The 20909-nt window shown below is 44.2% G+C and overlaps 1 protein-coding gene across 6 annotated transcripts in view; it reads left to right on the forward strand.

The window, feature by feature from the left end:
* LOC119175757 (U-scoloptoxin(11)-Sm5a) overlaps window positions 1-20909 on the forward strand; it is a 248667-nt gene that overhangs the window by 86501 nt on the left and 141257 nt on the right. The window lies entirely within an intron of this gene.

The following is a 20909-nucleotide window of genomic DNA, read 5'->3' on the forward strand; positions in this document are numbered from 1 at the left end:
AAAATCATTGCGCGAGCTTGATTGTTCGCCAAATTATTTTAATGTGCTCCAACACGGCGACACATAAGGCTGCGTAAACGCGTACTGAGAGCGCCTCACAACACAAGCTCCGATAGCATATTCTTGATACGGTAAAATTCCCAGGCTTCCGGGAACAAAGCGACGGCAATTTTTTCACAGCTGTGGTTAATGAATATCCGACATAAATCCTGCACTTAACCCCCTCAGCTGCCTGGCCGTGATCAGATTGTATAGTTTAACTTCATGTCACTGGGCCCTCTCATTTATTGTTATTTTATTTGCTAACCTCTCGGTTGATTTTCGCCGTCGGCGTCGCCACTGTGTTCCGTATAAAGTCCGAACTGAGAATATCTCACGGCGCATCGTATCATGTTTTGCCCGCGGGTAAAAGCTTGCGAGAGGGACGACGAATGCGGTTGAAGCAGACATGAAACGAGCTGGTCATTTCCATCGCATGGAGGGTGCATTTGTTAACATAACCCCACGTGTGAGGGCTGCCATCGATGGCTCCTCAGTAGAGAGAAAAATTGCAGGACCCTTAAGCGTCGCCTTTAAGAATTGAACGCGATAGCGAAATCCAGCCCCTGTTGCACCCTTCAACCGCTAATTGCATACTTATTCATATGTTTCGTTACATACACACGCACGCAAACAAACACGCACGCCGTATATTGGACCAGCGCGCGCTATTATTGCCGAATGGTCTCGTTTTCGTCGTGACACCTGTCGAAAAAAATGCGTTAAAGGGGCCCTGAAACACATTTTCTAGTAACCATGGAATGAATTTACTAGAAGAGCCTATTGCCTCACAAATTCAACGCCGCAAAAATTTTAAGAATCTGTCCAGTGCGAGTGGAGTTACAAAGGCTTGTCGCATGCTGCAATCACATTCTCTCTTCTCTCGTGCCGATGAAAGCGCTGGAAGCTAAGCAGAGAGGGGTGGCAGGGCAAAGAAACTACCGCGCCTTGTGACCTTGAGCACTTTTTCTTTCTTCGAATGCGCGGCCTTTTCAGTGTGAGCTTGATTTTTAGGTTACAGACGCACAGACGATTTTGCACTCACAACCAACGGGGCCGACGCCGGCGGCGGGTTTTCTGCGACACGAGCTCTTTAACGCTATCGCGTTAAAATCCTTCGCTGGTTTTTTGTTGGCGAAGGAACATGGAAGGCGGGAGAAAGGCGGGGGCTGCGTCACTCAAGCAGCTAGTGAAACTTTGATCACAAGTACGTGGTGCCGAGAACCAGTGCGAGCGATCTCAGAAGTCACCAACAAACGGCTTATATACCCTTCTGCGCGCTGCCCTCTCAAGGCTTCGCGTTGAGACAGCAGACTGCACGAAAAAACACTTCTCTTTCTGGAGTGGGCGTAATCCTTTAAGCCAGCGTTTTTCAGCGGAGATGTCGAAGCCGAACTAAAACTGGTGATGTATCGTCCAGCAGACAAGCTTAAACTGTGCGAAGAAAAGAACACATCAGGACACAAAAACAAACACACCATGGTGTTACGCATGGTGTTAGGCTATTCCGTTTAAAGATTCAGCCGAGAAGCCTAAACTGCCGAGACAAAAAAGAGTGTGAAAACAAACAAAAAATAGCCTGTACATTGTGTCTGTGCGCGTATTTTTCTGTTCTTATGTGTTTCTTCAAGGAGCTTAAACTTGTCGGTGGAATCTATATACCAACTAGTCCAACAACACGCCATACTGAAGTATTGTGCACAGCGTACGTAGCGAAGGAGGGTGTGGATGAGGGGATACGGTGAAACACAGCATCCACGGCCCAGGAGAAGAAGGTGGGTACGCGGTGAGTGAACCACAGCATAGCCATGCATGTATAGTATAGCAATTGGTTGGGAAAGGAAGTGAAGTGGAGGAGTAGTGTTGTTTGGATGAGGAGAATGGAAAGGAGGGGAGAAGGTATGGCATCGTACAGCCATATATACTGCATAATAACAACGGGCGGAAATGAATGTGAGGCGAGCGAGAGAGCACATCGCAGCCATGTAACTTATACACATGGGCGGAAAGGTAAGTGGGGGTGAGGAAGAGAGCAAAACGGCCGGGCCAGCGCTGGAGGCACCGCACTCTCAAAGCTAAAACACGAAGAGCGGCCTTTCGGAGCCTTTCTTTAACACTCTTCGGGTAGCTGCTGCAAGTACACTTGCAGGGTATGCACTACGCCTTCAATCATTGTGAAGTAAGCAGGCATTCCCTATGCCATCTTTCGTCGTTATTCACCCCGCCATGGGGGTCTAGTGGCTAAGATAGTACTCGGCTGTTGACCCGCAGGTTGCGGGATCGAATCCCGGCTACGGCGGGTGCATTTTTTGATGGGGGCGAAAATGCTGTAGGCCCGTTTGCTCAGATTTGGGTGCACGTTAAAAAACCCCGGGTGGTAAACATTTCCGGAGCCCTCAATTATGGCGTCTGTCATAATCATAAGGTGGTTTTGGGACGTTACACCTCACATGTCAAGCTTTATTTCTTATCAATTGTTTAACCGAGTGGTCGACATCAATGATAACGGCTACGCGGCGGCATCCAAATCAATGAGGAGGGACAACACGAATGAATGGAAGAAACGGAAATTTCAAGATATTGAATTCGGGTTCTTTTCACTTGCGCCAAAATCTTAGTACTCGACTGATTTTTTTCTTCCCCCTGGCATCAAAGGGTGGCAGCCACAGCATGATTCTAAACTCTTCTGCGTATGCAGAACGTCATGACCACCACAATGGCTGGATGGTCACTGGGTTTTGTAATCGTTTTTTTTTTAGTAAAGGCGACACTTTTTGTGGCCGGAAGAAATAACGTTTGCTTTTGTTTGCATCTTGACCACATGTTTTTGTCGTCAGTGGCTTCTTGTTCCTCAAACATACAAACTTGATATGAAGGCATTTTCGGAAAGTGCTCCATAAGTACGGTAGTGCTGTCGTCGTTGGGACGCACGTTACGTAAACGTGTTGATCGGTGACATGGAAAACGCCGACAAAACTACGTGAACACTAGCCCTGTATTCGTTCGAGCCCATTTTAATATACAAGTAGGTACACTGTAAGAGGAAACACGGGAGCGCAGGGCTGTCACTCCACGCAGCACCATGCACCACGAGCGGTGAAAACCAAGCGCATGCGCACAACGACGCCGACGTGCCAAATGCCGCACGTTGTCTCCTACTGAAACTCCCCCTTCATCCGACGCTGACGAGGCTCTGCCGAGCACTCGCAGCTCGAAAAGGGTGCGAAAAATCTGAGCGCATCTTACTTATGAATCCTGCACTCGAGGATAAGGTTTGCTCGTGTTGAAGCCTCGTGTTTCATGGTTCATGGCTGCAGCAAGGACAGAAACAGCGTAAAACATTTGACGGAACGCAAGATGGAGAAAGGACGACAACAGCGCTGTTTATTTTCTGTATAGCACTGCTGCCGTTCCTTCTTCGTCTTGTACTCTGCGATTTTTTTTACGCCGTTTCTATCCCCTGAAGAACCAGGGCTGCGCAGCAAGTTAACGGGGATTTTAAACACTACACAGCCGTCAGATTAGATGTTTCTATACGGGATTATGTTTTCGTTGTTTTTTATTGTGGTTGTTGTTCTCTAAACCTTAAATTCTTATTTTATTCTCCATTTTGTATTGTACATCACTCAAAACTGGTGCTAGTTAGATCTAGAATGCTGCGTCGTCACAGGCAACTTCAAGGAACGCCTATCAAATGCGTTTATATATGGCACGATAGTTCGGGAGGAAGGGACAATCCATCACTCTCCACAATCCACCAATCCATCGTGACAATCCATCACACAGTGGTATATCGTCATCTCATTGTTTAAATGAATTAGCCCTTAACAAATAGTATGAAGTGTTTACTGGAGATTATGCGTTCACAGGTCACCAGTTTCTCGCGTACGTAACGTGCCAGTCCATATAACAATAAACACCTCGAAATGGGATGCTCAAGTGACCTAGTCTTAGGATTTTGAGATAATATAGGAATTTAAACACGTACGGTAGAAAAAACGAGCACGTTAATACAACATACAACATGCCTAACTATAGAACACCTCCTGGTCCCGCAGTTGAAGCAACACAAGTTCAATAAACGCAATGTTAGGTTTCTGTAACCATAAGTTACCTCCTTCTAGAACGTTCCCAACGAAGACCATAACTTTCAACCGCAAAAGAGCCGATGTTTAAAAAAAATGCAAAGCGGGCAGGGATTGCGAGGGCCGGCAAACATGATACAAAGCAGTATAACCTCCTCAGGGAACCATCAACTATAAGCGAAAACTATCGGCACTTGGAAGTAAATACAAGCGCCGGACACTCTATGGCCGCCTCTTTTTCACTGGAGAGCTACAGCACGAACTCATCGCGCTCTATGAAGCACAAGAGCAACGTGACTCGAGGTCGCAGGTCGCCCCCGGATTCCCGCAGTAACCCCTGATTTACTGGTGGTCTTTGCTCTTTGGACGCAAATGCGCGGGGTCTTGAGCCGCCGCAGATCCTCCGAGCTTCGAGCATTCGTGCCGAACCGCCGGGCCTAGCCAATGTGCGTCGGCCGTATTCTGTCAAAACGGATGTTTTCGCCTGCGCGATCGAACAAGTGTGCCCAGGTCTCGGCGGCGAAAAGCCTTGCGCCGGACGCAATGTGCCGTCTCCGAAGCTTGATCATATACCGAGAAAGGAGAAAGGCGACGCTGGATGGCGTGCTAACGGCCACTCGGTGCCACGGGAGCAAGCCGCTCGTTTGCCGGAGGCGAGAACAACTCAGAAATCACTCGCTCAGACAGGCGTGGCCTCAGCAGGCCTATACGGCCTTCTTCCGGGCAGGTATTCATAGAGCCCATCTGCTAAATATATTTGCCTTCACAGGTAGATAGAGCTCTTTGCTAGCGACATATAAATTTATACATGTATGTGCCCGATGGCCATAACGTATATGCACCAGTTTGAAGCACGTTTTTTATAGTCATCTTTGCTATCGAACGAATAAGAGAACAACGTAAGACTAAACAAGGAACTGTGTGAAATGTACTCCTTTAGGTTCAAGCGTTTCTTCACAGAGCCAATGTTGACATTCTCTATCACGTTAATTTCAAGACCGAGAAAGCAGGTAAGTCGAGTCTTTGAGAGGAGTCCTGGGGAAAAGCGGTCACTCAGCTTCATCAATGTTTTAGCTCAGTGTGCACACATTCACTCTTGCGCAATGTTATTGCGACATTGGTAAATATCTTTCACGAATACGTCACATTTATCGAATCCGTTGTGCCTCGTTCTATGGAGAGAACAGACACCTTGACCGATAACACCTGATTCCACATGTTTTACATCTATACGCTGCGCCACACAAATGAGATGCCTTAACGTCTTTCCGACGGCCGGGCACTACTGCCCTACAAAGGACCAATCACCTGCAATATCAGACGATGACACTGATGCTTCGTGGAACGTAAGCTGGAATAACACAACTAAAAGCAAGTCATCAGCAAACATTTCATGCGGCTAGCATTCTTTGGATCATCCAGCAACGTTCTGCCGCAGTGTTTGCAACAACAACGACGTGGCAGAACTGATATACGATGACCATATTTGCCTACACGATGCAAATAGAATTTAAATGACGGATGGTCATTTCTTCTTTATTATAGGAAACATGAAATGAAAACATACAATTTACATTTATCGGGGCTTGTAATACAGCATCTGCGCACTGATCTCATTACTAAAATGTTCTATGTGTTTCCAGAATCAGAAATAAGCAAAGGGTTGTCTTCTTTCTGATATACAGACATCCCCCTTCACAAACGTGAATGGCTCCTCAATTTGCCCCTTATTTTGGCCAGCGCCTATTCACCCTCGTTTCAGAGTGGATCCCTCTCTAAAGGTAGTATTCAATCAAGCTATAGCTATAGATTACTTCTAGGTGGCTCGCTAAAACGGCTTAAAACTAAGAAACGAAACTGGCCTTACCATTCCAAACATCATATGGTGTGCACACTTGAATACTCGTCATAGATGAACATGTTAAAAACGTGTGGCACTACTCTGATATTTGTTCACTTTTATGTCAAAGTCAGCGCTCTTGTTGAGACAAATAAACACGGAACAAAAGGAAGACCACAGAAACGGGTGGTGATGTCTGCACGATTTTGTGATTTGCGTTGTACTTATAGGGCTTATGTTTGAGCCACATCATTGTCGGTTAAGTGATTGTTGCATCATAGATAATCCCTACCCAATTAGATAGTATAGACCGCACATCTATAGCAATTGGCTCATATTTTTGCTTGGGTGGAAGAAGGAAAGTTTGGTCTGACGATTACAAAAAAAAAAAGTATTTCTAATAATATGGGCTGATCGCGAAGATAGTGTGGTAAAAATATATATCGAATTTGATTGACGACGCACTTTTCAATTTATAGGATTTCTATAAAACTTTTAACGCTATCAATATTAATCTGGCTCCACTACGAGTCTTATCTCAATATAAATAACAACAACGTGGTTATGGCATGCAAAGTTCACGAATTCGCTTGTTTTAACTTTTAGTAGCGTTCGTTTGTACGCTTACATTGATCGTCGTTGACAGGTTCTGCATAACTATTAGCGAGGTTGTCTCCCAGAGGCACGAGCCCACAGATGATTTCGCTTAACGGGTTGTTCTTGGTAAATGTCTCAAACGTGAAAAAAGGGACTGATAAGAGACTGAGGATTCTCCACTATACTGTCTAGTAAATTCAAGGTGCAACACGAGGTAAACTTCCAGGTATGTGCTGCAGAGTGTTAGCTGTTACTCTTACTTCAACTTTGAGAACATTGCGCCAGAAACAACGTTAGGCAAAGCTACACATCGACTATAAAGTAAGACCAAGTTCTTAAACACACCAACCTGTGCGATTTCATAAGGCTTGGGCTTCTTTTGAAAAGATGTATAGTATCCTAGACATAATATTGACTGTTGGTCTTTTACGTTTAAAAATCATGACACAATAACGACGGGGGACGCAGTAGTCAATGGCTCCAAAAATTTGGACACGCGAAGTGCTTTGATTGATTGACATGTGTGGTTTAACGTCCCGAAACCACCATATGATTATGAGAGACGCCGTAGTGGAGGGATCCAGAAATTTCGACCACCTGGGGTTCTTTAACGTGCACACAAATCTGAGCACACGGGCCTACAACATTTCCGCCTCCATCGGAGGTGCAGCCGCCGCAGCCGGCATTCGATCCCGCGACCTGCGGGTCAACAGCCGAGTACCTTAGCCACTAGACCACCACGATGGGGCCGTGAAGTTGTTTAACGTCTACTTAAATGTAAGCCCACAGAGCTCCAGCAGTGTGGGTCTGCAAAATGTAGCAAGCGCGGCCGGGATTCGGCCCCGTTACTTCAGGCCAGCAGTCGCACTATAACTGGGAGGTAAACACGGTGCTAAGGCAAGTCGCAATGACGTCATCATGTCATTACCTGTTAGCTAACCAGGGCCTAATCAAATAAATAGTAGAGAGTGGGGACCCCGCTTCGCAGCAACAAGCCATCCGCCAGGAGGAAGAAACGCGAAGAGCCAAGATATTTTTGTCTGATCTCGGCATCTATATATAAGCATGTGGGCCAGCGATGGGGCCTCTTTATCTGGCGTAAAACAAAGTTGTTATCACCATCATCATTCCTGCAAAATGTACGTAAACAAACAATGTGTGACCTCATTTCCACGAACGCGCACTTGAGCCTCACTTTTGTTAAGCCTTTCTCCGATCCGGCTTATGTTGCTGACATGCTCTTGGGAGCTCCTTATGCCCAGGGCAATTCCTCTTGAACGAGTGCGCTCGCACAGTGTCCTTGAAGAGTCATACAGAGGGCATCATAATCTTTTTGCTTGTCTGATGTAGTTGGAGCGCTGTAAGACGCATTTAAGGAGACGAAGAGCTTTTCGTCAAATCCTAAAGGGTCGGCATCACGGTATTAAATACGTCTGAGGTAAAGGGAAATTTGAAAGCAACCGAAACAACCAACAGACTGAACGCTGACAGAGAGAAGCGGCGTGCTGAAGGTGGAAAGGGAAATGGAAAACTAAGAGCAAAAGCAGTGAGCTGTGCAGCCCGTATAAACTGTCTAGCAAATCGGCTCGAGTATTATCTCGGACGTATGTGACTATAAACATGTAAAAAAGACAAGGCGCGCAAGCATGGACACAAGAGAGCATAAGCCGAACACCACAAACATAGCTTGTGTGTTTATGGTGTCTTGACATCTCCCTCTTGTGGCCGTGTTTGTACGCTCAGTATTGTCAACATGAATGAACAAGCTGGCACAGCTATATCTTATTGTAACTATATTATATCTTGTATACCAGTAAAGAACTGCAATATCTCCGTTTTCGCATGCTAAGGAATAACGATTTGCATATTCGCAGAAGACATGCTGAACATTCTTTTTGCTAGAGAACACCTGTGAAGCACAAATATAAATCATACTTATGGCTGCTCCTCCGTATAAGGGGGTCAGCGTAAGCTTAGTTTTTGCAAATCGATTTTTCAAAATTCCCAAAGGTGCTGGAAGGCTTAAGAAAGGGAATGCTTAACTTACGGATACCAAGCTTTGTAACCAAGGTCTTCGTAAGGTCACTTTTTTGCACTTTATGTTGCAGTAAAGCATATACACTGAAAAAAAAAATGACTGGCTTTTTTTTTAAATTGAAATAAACAATACCTGAAAGAGTTGTCAACCTTTTTTCGTAAGTACTGTCTCTTTCTTCTAGGTTGTTACGATATAAATCAAATCAAATCATTTTATTTTCCCAGAAAGAAACCGGTTCTGGAGAAGTTCACTGGCTAAAAGCTGTTTATGAACAGCTTGACGAGGCCAGTGAACCCTATACGAGGCAGGTGGGACAATGACAAAGATGTGTATAACAATAAAGACCATAAGCTAACATCACAATATCAAATACGGTGTAATAAACACATATAGATACATTCCTACGAAACATCCAGATACCAGCATGCGCGAGAAAAAAGAAAAAAGAAAAAAAACAAAGAAAAAAAAAAGAAAAATCCAGCAACCATAACACGATTATTGCCAAAAAATAAAACAATAAAAATAAATAAATGATGAAAATATCAGGGAAGATATATACAAATTTGCTCCTTGTGTATGTGCTGCATCATACAATGTTCATCACATGTTAGACAAACAAAATTATACAGACAGAATTATATCATATAACCTATTGGGTACAGCATGGATGCACACACTGAAAGAAAAATGAAATTGTACTATCGTACAGACAGCACATTTTGCAACGTGAAAACGTTAGCCTATATTTACAAAAAAGGATCGTAGTTCTTTTAATGAGAAACTATTTACGTGACTGTATTTATTGAGAATCATTGGTAAATTGTATTGCAATGTTTGAGATTTGTAATTATTGCGAAAACTCGGAACAATCCAAACATCACTGCTTCTTGTTCCCAAGAAAACATTTTTTGCAGTTAGACATGCGGTATTTTTAATGAATTGTTTAAACGAAATGGAAGAGGAATAGCAGGATCGCAGAATGCGAAAGATATACATATATTCCACTTTAATAATACCGTAGTCCCGACACACAAGTTGTGTTGATGACAAATAATCTAAATTAGCGACATGCCTAATAATTTTTTTCTGCATGGTCTGAAGTTTCATTATGTTAGTTTTTGTCGTGGTTGCCCACACCAAACTGCAGTAATTTATGTGCGAAAGAAAAAGAGCATGGTATATTTGCAGTTTCACCTTTGCGGGTAAGATATATCTACAACGAGCTAGCACACCAACTACACTAGAGGCTTTTTTGCAGATGTCAACGACGTGTTGGTTCCAGCTGAGGTTTGATGAAAACGTGACGCCAAGAATTTTATGTTCATCCACAAAAGGAATGTCTTCACCTGCGTAAGCTAACGCTTGTGTTGATGAAAATATTTTGTTTTTAGCTCGGAATACGATGGCTTTTGTTTCAGTGGATTAATTTTCAATAAATTTTTGATAGACCACAAGAAAAGCTCCTTCAATAGCTTATTACACCGGATAATTAGCTCATTTGCGTCAGGGCCTGGAAAAAGTAAGTTCGCGTCATCAGCATATATAACAAAGCTCACACTGGGATCAATATCCACGATGTCATTTATTTAAGCATTAAATAATAGCGGCCCCAGTACGCTTCCCTGGGGCACACCATTTAGAACAGGTAAATATGATGACGTATGAGTGCTTAACTGAACGCATTGCTGTCTATTTTGCAAGTATGATTTTATTAACTGAAGTGACGTGCTACGGATTCCGCATGATTCTAGCTTAAGCAGTAAAATGGTATGATTAATGCAATCGAAAGACTTGCTGAAATCAAGGAAAATAGCTAATGTGAAAAGATTTCGTTCAAAATTTTGCAGTACCATTTCCTTAAGTGTTAATAGGACCGTCTCCGTTGACCTTCCTTTCCTAAAATAAAATTTTACGAAACGTAAACAATATGCATACATATACTAAAGTCCTGAAATGGCGAGTTGAAAAATTCTCGTTTGGGCAGGGCAAAGTGGTGCGCACTTCCAATATAGTCCTCTCAATATCCATCACTAATTTTCGTGTATAGAAAAAAAGTTCGGGCACTTTCATTGTTCGCCGTTTATTCTAGATGACCATAGTACTCGTACCTTTGCTAACGAAATTATTAGGTCCGAATCTAGCGCGTGCAGTTGCTGTTCGAGTCGCCGTGTACGTGGGTGGTGTTTGGGACAGTCAATCAACAGATGGCACACATCCTCGTCGTCGTAGCCACATGAACATGTGGACGATTGTGCACGCTGACTCCGAAGTAAAAAAAGAGCTTTGTGTAGGTAGTTCCATATCTTAGGCGCACGAGTGTGTCGATACATCTTGAGAGCTGATGGTCTAATTGGCACTAAAGATTAGAGGATAAAGGGGTAGACCCATGGTGATCCTGAGTTGTTGAATGCTTAGCTGTCCTGATATCGTTTGTCTGCTTTTGAACATTTGATAATCGTCCCATGGCTGGCTCTTCCGTAATCAAGAGCAGATGTAAGAATCCAATGATTACCACCTAAGCTAATTAGTTGCAAATATTACTATCTAACGACATATAGTAGTTAGTTTGCGAGGGAACGCCCCACCAGGTCACATCATACTGTGCCTATACGGACGCCATAGTTTCCTGTCATTGTGTTGGATAAACCATTGACCTTGCCTGGCACCTTCGGCCCCGACGCTGCGCAGACCAGGAAGATTCCCGAGCCGAAATAAGGGTTGGGCCCATCCTACTTTGCAACAGTATCGATGTGATACGATACACGACGCTGAGACGTAAAACATCTGCGAAATAGATACAGAATAGTAGTGAGAGAATTGTATCCGATATGATATACTTGCCACTTCTATGCATAACTTATAATTCCTGATTACACTTCTATGGTTACGGCTGTTACAGGTGAGCAATTTGCTTGCAAATATTTTGCAAGATCTTCTTACCTTATTCATTACACTAAAAGCAAGAACAGGCATAGCAAGACGATCACAGCTTGCGTCCGTTGTAGTCGTCTTTCTTAAAATATTATTGTCTTTAGCAAAAATAAACTAAATAACCACCAAGCAGCTTAGTTTATCACTCTGCTGAAGCTGTGTGCCTCAGATAGGCTTTGCCCCGCCGCGGTGGTCTAGTGGCTAAGGTACTCGGCTGCTTACCCGCAGGTTGCGGGATTGAATCGCGGCTGCGGCGGCCGCATTTCCGATGGAGGAGGAAATGTAGGCCCGTGTGCTCAGATATGGGTGCACGTTAAAGAACCCCAGGTGGTCAAAATTTCCGGAGCCCTCCACTTCGGCGTCTCTCATAATCATATGGTGCTTTGTGATGTTAGACCCCACATATCAATCAATCAGGTAGGCTTTCCCAGTTTCGAATATCATCCTCTATAACATTAGATAGTTTCTGCCGGCATTGCCACAGGATATTATATTTTCATTGCACAACGAGAGATATACGCAAGTACGCTGTCCAAACAGCTATCTTTACCAGCCGTGTTTACAGACACCACAATGTACTCTCACTGGACTTCGATGATAAATTGGGTCATGTTTATGCGCCAGCGTAATATATACTTACAGGCTTACTTTTGTTACATCCCAGTCACACGGTGCAACTTAAGTGCACTTTGAGTGAGCGCGCTTCAACCCAAAGTCAGTTACACGTTGTCACACCAAGAAGCGTAGTGTCAATCGCAGCAAAGTACTCTTGCCGGCAAGTACGTTCGCCAACCTCACTTCGCTGCGATGGAGTGTGAGGCCTCGGTACCAGTGGCTTGCACATAACTACGCTACTGCATAACGCCATGCTCATAGTATTTTTATGCAATTGTTTTTGTTAAGAATACCAGATAAATCGAGCCATACTGCAACAGAAAACCTTACTACTCTCGCCCCCGGGCAGTTTGCCGCCACGTCTGCTACGGGGATGCGAAAGCACATGCCGAGCAATGGTCGCACCCATCGCGTTCTTTACTTCCTTGCACACGTGTAGGTCAGTCTTTCTCCAGTCATTCGCGATGCCATGTGCCCATAGAGAAATATACTTCAATAAGAGTGTCCCCTGGGACCTATTCGCGGCCCAGCAAGAAGGGGTCTGATCAACCGATAGATGGCGTACCCATCTTCGCTTTTACTCCCTTTTTAAGACATGTAATAGGCTCTTCAGAAGGACAATCATTGCCCAATATTGGCATCCATTTTTGCAAAGAATAAATTTTGTTAACTTGTGCAATTTTGTATATCCGCTCTACGTCCTGTCCCGCTGAGGACATTTAGCATCACAAGATAAAACAGTAAAGTATGACTGGAAAATGTTTACTTTCTGCCTTCGTTTTGCACAGAGGCACATTCATGTGGTTTAGATGTGCTGTACATGCATTCCCTTCGCGGATGCATGAATGAATAGCCTAGTGGTAAAGACACTCGCCTTCGGAACGTGCGGGTACGGGTTCAAATCCCAGCGTCGGAAAGAAATAATTTTGTTATTTTCTTTATGCTGAAGACATTATCGGCTCTGACCAACCACTCGTGGCGCTGAAAGCAGCGCAGTAGCTGGGCCGCAGGGCCCTACGGGAGAGACCGCCTTTAATGTAAGTATGTTTCTCTATAGTGTGTCGCTGGTGCTACCAGAGTTTATTCCGTAGGAAACTCCACACTGAGCGACAAAGGGAGGGTGCACTGTCAGCCCAGCTGAAGACGGCTGCCACGGTGAATGTTTCCGAGTAGCGGTTCCTCAATGTCTCTTGAAATTTCCACTTTTCTGTCAACTTCACTTTCCAGCGCTATGTACACACGACAGCGTCTCGCTCGTGAGCAAACGAGTGCCGGTGAAACACGCTCCAAACGTTCGTCACCGCTAATAGCCACCCAAGCAATATGGCAGTCTGACGGGCGGGGGCCTTTAGACGCACATACGTGCAATGAAACATGGCGGAAGGTTTAGATGGCGCTGCGCGCGTCGGGAGCATATAGAACGCATCTGATGGCTAAATATGTGTATATATATTTTAAAATTTTGTTCGTGGCATGGTTTTGTTGTAGGCTAAATGGAGCAATTTTATTGAGTTGCCTGGCTATGCGCGAGGGCCGCAGTGGTCTAATGGTTATGGTGCCCGCAGGTCGCAGCAGTTACTGTGGTGCGAGAATGCTCGAGGCCGCGTACTTAGATTTAGGGGCACGTTACCCCAGGTGGTCGAAATTTCCGTAGCTCTCTACTAAGGCGTCTCTCGTAATCATATGGTGTGTTAGGGACGTGAAGCCCCAACAATTATTATTGTCTGTGTTGCGCGAGATGTGCGTTAGTGACGGCGGAAGAGTAGTTAACAGTGGCCCGTATTTTTTTTGTGAATTTCAGCGTTCGGCGTCCGTCCCCCCATACGAAGTGCTCCCCAACGATTCTTCATTTATTATTCCCTAGCTAGGTACTAACTTATTTAAAAAAAAAACAGAAGAGACAACTCTGGTTTGCCCGGAAGCTATGCTTATTGTGAGGCCGCAACTTGAATGTTTCGAGGAAGGGGCTATATTTTCTTAAGATTTATAAATTGTGCGTGTCACAATGCTTCAACACTGTGGTCGTTACACTACTGAGTATATTGAACTAGTGTTTCTGGCAATGTAAAGAAAAATACAAAGCAACCAGCTGGTTCTCCAAAAGTATCTTGTTTTCCACATGCTCACGTATCAGTTAGCCGATCAGGAAAGGATTCAAAACAGTGCGAAAGAATGCACTACGGTAAGTCATAGCTGATAATTATGAGTAAAAGTACCCACAAAATTTCACTTTTGTTAACCTACTCGCACGTTCGCTGTGGTTGCACTAAAGAAGAAAAGTATGAGCTGGCAAAATAATGATATTATCCGACTGTGTCCTGTTTTTTACCAGAGAAAGCACATAACACCTGAGAACGTGGGCTGTTCAGCGCAAACTGTGCATCATCTGGTAAGCAAACATCGCGTTTTAGATACATTTTACTCCAAAAGACGGAACAACATAATGATCCTACTTACTCACCAGCCTGCTCAACCTTCACATATTCTGGAGCAGACGATCCAATTCGGCACATTTGAACTAGCAAAACTTTGAAAGTGGCGGTCTCTGGCTCACCGGAAAACATTAGCTTGTTCCAGCATGTGTTTGAAAGTTTATTGTTGTGGCACACTTCACACTGAGGCTCTTCTTCTATGCTGTCAGTATGCATGCAGTATGCACAAGTTCGGTAAATTCCGATTCTGCAGCATGCTCTGCTTTTGTTAGTTCACTTTATTACAGCGGCTGCTGCTTCACAGTCGTCCTATTTTTAGTCTGGGCTCACTTTGTTCACACAAATCTCTTCCCTTCCTTTCAGTTGGCGTTTTTCTTTGTGAGGTATTTTGGTGCATCCAGGAAGATTGTCAGAATGGCGTCCTCTGTTAGCAGCAGCCGATTGCGGCGAATCTACATCACTCCGTCATTGATAACACGACAATGAGTCATTTGTATAAACATCGCATCCAAGTGAAGTTCACAAACGACGCAGTCGTGGGTGAGTTTTGTATAGCTCCGTTTTGTAATACGGTCCCGCTGCTGTATTCTTACTGCATTTTTGGGAGATGGAAACGACGATACCCTTGCTTGTCACTATTTGCACCAACAATTACAGCCAGGCACAAAACACGTACCTGCTTTTTGATGGCATGGTAATAGTGCATCGCTATTCGGAATTCTCCACATGGCGCGCGTCCAGGAGTTACACAAAGACAATTACACGTGCTTGCACACAGTGTCACACGCTGAAGACAGAGATCCGTGAAGATCCTGCTTTTCTGAGCGCTCCCACGGAGGAAGGAATATCGTGTGCCCGATGGCGGCCGTGCCCCTAGCGGCGTCAAAATAGCCATCCGTTGGTGTGCGAATGTTGATCACAGGGGTGGGGGGCACTGGACTACTCAGCAAAATTAAGGGGCATAATTTGCACCCCCTACCCCACTTAGATGGCTAGGCCCGCCCCTTGTGCACACTCATGAGTATTAGATAAAAAAAACAGCTTATCCATGGGGTGATTGCTGATGAGTGGGCGAAGCTCTGGAGGTTTCATCGGTACCCGTGAATATTCCGAGAATTTCGCCCAGTCGATCATCATATAAAAACAGCGAGCACGTGCTGCAGCCGTTTTCCGAGCCCTCCGTTCCGCCGGCTTGTCTTCGTCGCTCATACTCGAAGCACACAGATTGCCGGCGAAAGATGAAGCACGCCCAGAGGGAACGTGGTCTCCTACCACACGAGAGTATGCAGCGAGCGCCACAGTGCCATCTCATATTCAATTCATCATGGATTGGATGGATTGATATGGCTGTACCCTTTAGATCGGGTGGTGGCTAACGCCACCTAGCCGTAATAATTTGTGAACTAAAAACTAGATTTATTTTTTTCCTTTAAATAGTGAGTTTGAGCACTCGTACTCTGCAGTGAAAGGTTTAATTTTCACTCGTGCCTTGACTTTAGCCACCAATCAGATAACCTCCTTCTTGTTAATTCTACCCGCTTAAAGTCCATTTTGACCTCCCTGTCCCTAAACCCGAGTGCTTTGAAAAACTCTGCGCCATCATTCTGAACTATAGGGTGAAGCCCTTTACAGAACATTATCAAGAGTTCGGCAGTTTCTTCTTCCTCTCCACACGCACTGCATACCGTGTCTACCCCTTCGTATTTGGCCCGATATGTCTTTGTTCGCAATACTCCCGTCCTGGCCTCAAACAGTAGAAAACTACCCCGAGTATTATTATAGATCCTTTCCTGGGCTCATCATTATCATCATCATCATCAGCCTGACTACGTCCACTGCAGGACAAAGGCCTCTCCCATGTTCCGCCAGTTAACCCGGTCCTGTGCTTGCTGCTGCCAATTTATACCCGCAAACTTCTTAATCTCATCTGCCCACCTAACCTTCTGTCTCCCCCTAACCCGCTTCCCTTCTCTGGGAATCCAGTTAGTTACCCTTCGGTTATCCTGTCTACGCGCTACATGCCCGGCCCATGTCCATTTCCTCTTCTTTATTTCAACTATGATATCCTTAACTCCCGTTTGTCCCCTAATCCACTCTGCTCTCTTCTTGTCTCTTAAGGTTACACCTACCATTTTCCTGGGCTATTTCCTACTTGAAAGTTCGATAGATCTCTAGTGCGGACTTCTTAATCATGCCAATTCTCCACATATCGGTCTCAGCTTCTTTCACCTTCTTCTTAACCGTTAATTCTTTTTTGTTTGAACCACTGCTGTTTTCCAAGTATATACCAGTCCATTTTCTGGTTCGCTTCCTCCATTTTGTATCGACATTCTTCATGTACAAGTAGCTGAATACCTTCCTAGCCCAACGCTCCTCCCCCATTTTTGTCAATCACTTCTCAAATTTTATCTTGCTGCTAGCTTCCCTGCCCTCAAATGATGTCCATCCCATATCAACTTGTACTCCCTGATTTGGTTATTCTCGTGAGCTCCTAAGGCAAGCCTACCTATTCCACGTTGCTTAATTTCTAATCTTGCTTGAACATCTGATCTCATGCACAAGACTGCATTGCCGACCGTCAGAAAAGAGACCATGACCCCTTTCCATATTCCTCTCACTACATCATACCTATTGTAATTCCACAGTGCCCTGTTTTTCATTACCGCTGCATTCCTGTTACCTTTAGTCGTCACCTATGTTTCGTGTTCCCTTAGGTACTCAGCCCCATTGCTTATCCATACGCCTAGATATCTGTATTTATCTGTTATCTCTAGCGTGACATCCTGTATTCTAAGCTCACTACCTTCATTGTCATTAAAAATCATGACTGTTGATTTTTACTTAATGAATCTGAAATCTAACCTATCTCCCTCATTACCGCCGATGTCCACTAATCTCTGGAAATCTTCCTTGTTGTCGGCCACTAGTACCATATCATCTGCGTACATCAATGCTGGTAGTGCCTGTTCAATGTGTTTTCCTAGTTTGACGAAAGAGAGGTTGAAGCCCAGTTCAGTTCCCTCTAATTTGGCCTGTAATCCTTGTAGGTACATGATGAATAAGAAGGGTGACAGGGGACACCTCTGCCTAAGCCCCCGTTTTACCTCTGCAGGCTTGGATACCTTTTTTCCCATTTTATAACTACCTTGTTACCTTTATAGATACCCTTTAAAAGATTAGTGACTAGATGTTCCACGCCTAGTGTGTCCAGTATTCCCCACAATTCCTCTTGAACCACGCTATCGTACGCTCCCTTGATATCTAAGAATGCTAGCCACAGAGGCCTGTGTTCCTTTTCTGCTATTTCGATGCACTGCGTCAGTGAGAACAGATTGTCTTCCAACCTCCTGTGTTTCCGAAACCCATTCTGCAGTTCCCCCAGCACCCCCTCCCTCAGCTTCTATCCATGCCTGCAGTCTTTCCTTTATAATCTGCATAGCCAGCCTGTAGGCCACTGATGTCGCTGTTATAGGACGGTAGTTGTTTATGTCAGCTTTGTCCCCCTTTTTTATAGATCATGCTCATCCTGCTAAGTTTCCGTCTATCGGGGACTTCACCATCGATTATTATTTTGCTCACTGCCTCTCTCAAAGCCTGCTTAGACTTGAGACCTAATGTCTTTATCAGCATAATTGGAATGCCATCTGGGCCTGTCGGTGTACTACTAGAAACCCTCTTCTCAGCCCTTTCTCACTCTCGTTGTGAAAATGGAGCCATTGCGCCACTTGATTCATCCTTGCCTATTATGGTGCATAAAATACTTCTTTGTTGAAATTTTCGCCACGCGAGCGCCATCTAGTGATCTCTCATCACACTATGTGTTCCCATGCGTGGCGCCGCCACGCCATCTAATGAACACTTCGAGAACTAGAGGTGGCTATGAGAACACCGCACTTTCCTACACCTTGAGGAGCTTCGCCCCTAAAACATTGAGGATATACATACGCCCAGCTTGCCCCATATCATCATAATATTAGTCATCATCATGACAGAAGGATACTACGTTTACAGTGATGGTGCAGTGTGGGCGTAATCCTATATAGTAGACGTATAAAACGTAAATTTAGGCAAGGTAGTATATTGCATAAAAGGCGAGCCACAATGCAATAATAATGACGGGCAAACAAAGAAACGTGATGTGACGAAGTAACAACACGTTAGCGCACGCTGTGTGTGTGTACGACCACCGATGGAAGATAGAACTACGGTGGGGTCCATCTTTCGTGGTTGAAGGTTAGAGTTAGCAGTGAAAAAGCACTAATTACAGTGATAATACTCGATTTTGTCACACATTGAAATACATTTATTTATTATTTTTTTCTCCGCTAATTATGCTCATTTATGATTTGATATGACGGGTCGGGTGGAAACTTCCTAAGATTCATAAAAAAAGGTAAGGGAGGTACTAAATGTGACCTGCGTTAGGCATCGAACTAGCAGTCTAGATTATATGAACTTTAACTAGGCTTGGGATGACACACCAGAGCGGATGACAGGACGAACGTTGACTAACAACCAGTGGTACCAACTCTTTCGCGAGTGAGGGGCAGGCAGACGTAGCTCACAAGTCACTCGTCAGCCAGTATATATATATATATATATATATATATATATATATATATATATATATATATATATATATATATATATATATATATATATATATATATATATATATATATATATATATATATGACACAATGCGCTTTCGTAGCTTTCGTAGATACCACGAAGTTAAATCGACTTAAGATGCCTAGGAATGGCGCCCTTAGCCCAGTTTCAGCGGCCAATATGCGACGCTCACCTTGCTATCACGCCTCTCTCTCTTTCTTATTATGCTTTGGCGGTTAACATCAACAGATACCATACCAAAATAGTTTAATAAATTTATCATGGATGTTAGTCACCGGGATGGAGATGTACCAAGCGTAAACGAGGATGCATACATTCACCTTTTCGGTCGGTGTCAACATAGCAATAGCAGCAGCACGTGTTGCTTTCCAAAAAGCTTCCGGCTACTTCAATTGTCACTCTCTAACGCTGAAGCAGGAAACTTGTCTTTTTAGTTGTGTCAGAGTAAATAAAAAGTCTTTTTCTGCTCTCTGGTTAAAAAAAGGCACCTAGTGTTAACGACTAACTTTTGTAATGCTGTGTGTAGCTTTGAATAAAGTGTATTTGAAATATCTGGCCAGACAAATCCGAGAAAAGTGTTGAATATGAGGGGGCTACTCACTGAAACATTCTTTGCCCGCCAATGTCTGTAGGCTACACTGGTGCACAAAACCTGAAGCCATCCAGCAACTCTGTTTGTAAATAGCAAAAGGGTCTATACATGTTAAAGGGGGCTACAGGCACCGTGCGCTGACCAGTGGAAGCTGCTTTCCTGGCGCTAAAGTCACTCTATATGCTACCTTTAGTTCGCGTATACGGTAACTACGGTATACGGTCACGCGGGCAGGGAGACGTGGGCATGGCATTCCATTTGGCTGACTTCAACCTATTATTGCGTTTTTCCTCCGCTAGTCACTGGGCTCTGCGCTGCAGTCACAATGGAAAACTCGACTGCACAGTGCCTATAGCTGCGAAACACCAAAACATACATTCGGCAAACCCTAATTTATCAATATACAGTAAATATTCAATTACCTCTGTAAAAGGGCGTTTTACTTTCGTTTTTTACTGCCGCTGTAGCTCCAACTTCTAAGTTACCATAAGCAAGGCTGATCAATATAGCTCAACAAAACTTGTTTTTGAGCTAGTTGGTTATTCGTCATATTGTAAGATATTTAGCGCAACCTCGACTTTCGCAAACACTCACACAATCACTCACACAACCATCCGAGTAACACACACAGCTTACAGCGCTGTAAGCTGTGTGTTTCACTCGGGTGGTTGTGTGAGTGATTGTGGGAGTGTTTGCGAAAGTCGAGGTGGCGCTAAATATCTTACAATAAGGCTGATCAAATTAATCAGAGACTAAAAAAACACTTTTTGTTGTTTCAGTGCGGAAAAACTTCATCAGAAACGATTCGGCACACTCATCGGTTCGCAACAGGTTTGACATAGCAGCGGTGTTGATATACCCTTTTCGAAGAAAATGATTTTACGGAAATTGACTAGAGTATAAAGTTGGGCATGTTGGAAAGAAATACTTAATCGACGTCCCTTCTGTCCCTTTTCTTGTCCTATGTTTCAAAACGCGCTACGTCGATTAAGTATTTTACGGAAGCCGTAAATGATTTGACCGGTACACAAAAAGTTTCCTCGTTCCAATCTGTAACAGCATCAGCAAGTCACAGCAGAATAAAAGCATGAACAAGTGATGTAATATT

The sequence above is a fragment of the Rhipicephalus microplus genome, chromosome X (assembly GCF_043290135.1).
Source record: "Rhipicephalus microplus isolate Deutch F79 chromosome X, USDA_Rmic, whole genome shotgun sequence".
Classification (NCBI taxonomy): domain Eukaryota; kingdom Metazoa; phylum Arthropoda; class Arachnida; order Ixodida; family Ixodidae; genus Rhipicephalus; species Rhipicephalus microplus.